The sequence below is a fragment of the Nanorana parkeri genome, unplaced genomic scaffold (genome assembly GCF_000935625.1).
Source record: "Nanorana parkeri isolate BGI_ZX_2015 unplaced genomic scaffold, ASM93562v1 scaffold129, whole genome shotgun sequence".
NCBI classification, from domain to species: Eukaryota; Metazoa; Chordata; class Amphibia; order Anura; family Dicroglossidae; genus Nanorana; species Nanorana parkeri.
In genome coordinates this window covers 1,574,138-1,579,069 of record NW_017306397.1, presented here as the reverse complement: position 1 = coordinate 1,579,069, position 4,932 = coordinate 1,574,138, and the positions used below count along the sequence as shown (strand labels likewise).

Sequence of the window (4,932 nt, the reverse complement as noted above, 5' to 3'; positions counted from 1 at the left end):
TCCTTTTTTCTTTGTTTTTCATGTTTATTGGTTAATGTGCCTCATATGCCCCAAAATAGGTATTGTCTATATGTGTACATATGTGGCCCCTCCTTTTTGGTGCTTTGTCTTTCTTCCCTGTGTTCTTTTGTTTTTGTTTTTGTCTGTATTACTGTTTTATGTCCGTCCGTTATTATGTTTATTGGTGATAATTAATAGCCTTATTATATCTCATTATATCTTATTTATATGTTTTATCTCAATTACTCTGTTTCTCCCCCCGATCTGATGCTCTATGCTTTGTTTTTCTGACAGTGACACCGGTATACCTGTTGTATACTGGCTTCACCCGTACTGAACCTTGCGGATAGTTTGGCACATGCGCAATATAGTATAGAGGAGAGTTGTATCTCCCGATCGCTATGGTTACTGATGACGCGTATTGAATACGCCGATACCAAGCGACGCGCCACATACTATGGAGTAACGAACAGCCATCAGATATATCCCTGCCACGTACTGACTAACTCTACGGCGGATGACACACAGCCATGGCATTGATCTTGAGCATCAGATTGCGGGGACCGTCCAGTAAGTAGTTTGGATGTTATATATATGATGTTTTATATATGATGACGTTAAATGAGATTATATCATATAGAGTTTTTTCTGTTCTTTTTTTCAAAATGGCCTTTTTTCCCGCCGTTTTTACATCACTGGGGGCGTGTACATCACTAATGATTTGATTACATGGGGTATATATGTAGCTTGTGGATGTTATTACATTGTCACATCTCTTGCCTTGAAGAAGGGACCCTGTATGGCCCCGAAACGTCGGCTCATGTTGGATTTCTGTGACATCATTGTCCATTAAAAGGACTCATTCATTTTAACTTATGGAGTGCTGGTGACCTATTTTCTTCAATCTTGTGTTTTGCACGGTGCCATCCGTGAAGTTACTTCGAGCACCATTTATTTGATTGTTGGCCGGGACTGCTGAAAGGTGTGCGGAGGGCACCTCCATCAATTGGCTGTGTATGTGGGTACATGGATCAGAACACAGCATATTAATCAAACATACAGTCACATTAGTGTAGAAAATGTCATCAGGCTAGGAAGGTGTATGGAGATATCAAATTGCAAAGTAAGATCTGTCACTGAACAAGCTCGCTCATTAAGGCTGATTTACTAAAGGATTTGAGAAGGTTCACACAATAAATTATTCCCTTTAATTATCCAATCATGTGCAGATAAGATAGGTAAACAGGGATTTTCTTTTCTCATAATTGGATAACTGAAGTGAATTTTCACACTGTGAACATTCCTAAATAATTAAATAAATCCATCTCCCTGTCTTTAACCTCCCTGTCGGTATTCCTAAGTGTGCCTCGGGGTTAATTTTCAGTACCAATAGCGGTAACCCCGAGCCACACTCGGGATTGTACAAAAGTGTCCCTTACCTTGTCCCTGCGAGCCATTGACACGGCTCCGTGTCAGAATAAAAAAAAAGAAACAGCAGTGTATCTCTCCTTGGCGGCCGGTAGCGGGAGACTCCCGGAGCGCCAGGGAGAGTTTGCTGTTTGGAGATCAGTGTCCCTGGTTAGCAGGTAACCAGGGACGCTGATCTCTCTGCAAGTGGCCGGAGCCAGCCAGCTTCGGCTTTCTGCTTGGCATATGCGTTCGGCTCGACTGAGCCACTCGGCCACGTTCGGGAGCTGTACGGGCTATAGTGAATAGCCCGTACAGCACCCCTTCGGTTCTACTGAACCAAAGGGGTCCTGGGGCCGAAGCTACTGCTAGATCCTTCGTCAGCTTCGTGAATAGACCCCTTAGTTTCGTTTTCGGCGTCACAGCGGGGGGCAGAGCCGGCAGGAAATTCAAAAGTGAAAACATGCAATATACACAGAATACACAGAATACAATGTAATCTGCTATGATTACATTTATGTATCAAACCATTTCACTTCAATTTTGTCCCTAGAGCTTTTTCCAGTGCCCTGCCTGCACTTTTACTGTTCTTTCTGCCTGGAAACTTGTGAACGTCCATGGCATCCGAAAAGCGTCCTTTTAGGTCAAAAGCGGTTTTAGACCAGGTAGAAAACAGCGATAGTAAATTAGAATCACTTGCAGAATTGAGCAATAGCGATTCGTTGGGAAATTCGTCATCAGACACTGAAAGTGACGACAGCGACGATTCTGCGACCGAGCTCAGTGATGTGCGAACTTGGTACTCTATTGACTGTGGTACGGATCATGCAGTGCACCCAGAATTCCCATTTACTGGACCCTTTTTTTTATTATTATAATTTTTTTATAATTATTTATTATATTATAATTTCTTATAATTATTTATTTTATTATCATTTATGATTTCGTGTTTCAAACTTTATCATACCCGGGATGTCTACTAGACTCTTGTTTGGACAGATTTAGGTGAGTTATTCCTAAGATTTTTTTATAATTATTTATTATATTATAATTTCTTATAATTATTTATTTTATTATCATTTATGATTTCGTGTTTCAAACTTTATCATACCCGGGATGTCTACTAGACTCTTGTTTGGACAGATTTAGGTGAGTTATTCCTAAGATTTACTAAGAATTACGGGCCTACAATATAAAACAACAAATTGCCATGAAAAACAATGTACCGCTTTGGCATGCTAAAATCCTGCCTAATCATACCGCCAGGGAGGTTAAAGAGATTATTAAAGTCAAAAGGTTTTTAAGCTATTTCAAATGCTGATTAAATCACCTACAATAGATGTTACTCCTTGATGATTCAAAGTTTTAGCTTCTTGCAGAATCAGCTGGTCCCCTGAACACTGGTCTTGATATTCTGTTTTAGGGTGGGTCCTTTCCCTTGCAGGGTCCTATGGAGCCACCTTTGTGTGTGTGGTAGTAAGCTGTGTGTGTCTCCACAAACATACAGGGACAGCAACACAATCAACTGCCCTGCTCCCTATTTCCCCCTCCTCCCTTCTGCATGCTAGTAGATGAACAGCTGCTGGAGACTGCTTCACTCCTTGTGATCTTGTACTGGACAGGAAGTTCAGGGAAGCAGAGCTTAATTGGAGCCAGCTCTTTGGTAACATAATGGCTGTAAGTTGTTGATCTCAAATGTACAGAAAGCTGGACAATGTGTATTTGTCCGATATGGATTAATAATTTTAAAAAAAGGTTTGAGAGTTTAATATTACTTTAAAGCCCACTTTTAGCCCAAACATTTTCTAAGATCTGGGCAGAGATAGATAATATGTTAGGTCTTAAATGCTGCCTATGTACCCTTTGAGGTTACTTCCTGATCTGTCTGACACGCTAGTCATCTGGACAGGAAGTAAGGGGGGGGGATGGGGGGGATTGCCCATGCGAAAACAAAGACAGCAATACCCTGAGATTTTTTCACTTTTCCCTACCAAAAAAGTGTATTAATTGCTCTTCATGTCCCCGTTGAGGAGATTTCCCTCTCTTCCTGTTCTCTTAGGCCCCATTCACATTGAGCGATTCGTAAATCGCGCGTTTGTCGCGCAAATGCTTGCATTCAGCAAGCTAGAATTGCCGCAAAATCCGCTCCAAACAGGGTCCTGCTGTAGCGACGCACGACCCGCAACAGCATTGGAGAGCGATATCGCGCGGTAAATAGCCGTAATGTCGCGGGAATTACCGCGCGATAAATCGCTCAGTGTGAATGGGGCCATACACTGATCAGATGAACAGGATCGGAAAGTCTCACCAACAGGTATACAAACAGCACACTTTTCCTCACTCTTTTCAAAACTGTAGTTGGGCTTTTGAAAATACTACATCGTACAGAACAGACAATGCTTTCATTTACCCCACTCCTCACAAGAGTGACTGGAGCTACTTGTCTCTAAATTCTGGCTTACTCCACAATCTTCTCATCTCAGGTCTTTAAAATAACTATTACATTTCTATCTGACTCCATGTTGGGGAGATGTACACTAACTCTACAGGGTAACAGAAAACAAACATACTTGGTGGAGTGAGGACAGCTTACAAGTTCTGTATTCATGGCTATCCACAACTTTTTTCCTGATGACGACCAAACCCTCTATTTCTTGTATGTTCGCTACTGGGATAGGCAGTGAGCGGAAATGCTGTCGGTGGGGTCACAGGCAGAAATAAAAGCCTGCTAGAAATTTTAACTCTTTCCCACACTATACAAAAGGAAAATAATTGGCTGGAGGTAGGTTTAAAACAGTTTAGGTTAAGTTAGAGATTAGAGACTTTGTATTATTATGGTCGACACTGGGTTACAAGTGCACAGAAGTGTAGGTTCTGATAGAACCAAGGGGCACCTTCTGCAGATACTTTAATGCAGGTTCTCCCCTGGCTGCTATGCTGCAACCTTTTATGTTAGCCAACTGCTTCATAATATACCGCTTCATGTTTGGCATGTGACTATGTGAACTTTCTTTCTTTCTGTGGTGCTGCAATGACAGGATTTGAGTTCACCCCTTGAAGACTGCAATCAATGAGCAGAGTGTGACTTCTGTAGCCATGTCTCTCTAGGGTCAGTCACAATGCTGCCAGCACTATCAGCGGTAATGAAGGTACATGCTGCAAAAAATTGAGCTGTTTCCGAAGCATGGTGAATTGTCAGGCCTGTCATGGGTATTCACAACAGAGCATCCCCTACCCTAGAAAATGAAAGGGTACAAATGAAAAAGAAGTACCAATGAAAAAGAAGGCCAGATACCCCCCCCCCTTAATTATTTTAAATGGTTAAACAAATCTGTGGACATTTACTTGTAAGGTACTGTGTTTCTTGAGCTGCATAGAGGATAGTGTGAGAATCAAAGCATATCTAAACCCCAAAATAAAAATTTGATATATTGCAGCTCATCATCTTTAGATGAGGTGGCAACATTAGTTTTAGATTCATTTTTTGGGGCTAGAAACATTTTTAATTAATATATATATTTTTTT

At 41.3% G+C, this 4,932-nt stretch overlaps 1 protein-coding gene across 1 annotated transcript in view; it reads right to left on the bottom strand.

The window, feature by feature from the left end:
• Positions 1-4,932, bottom strand: part of SLC7A14 (solute carrier family 7 member 14) — a 67,920-nt gene that overhangs the window by 43,486 nt on the left and 19,502 nt on the right. The gene's annotated exons all lie outside the window — the stretch shown is intronic.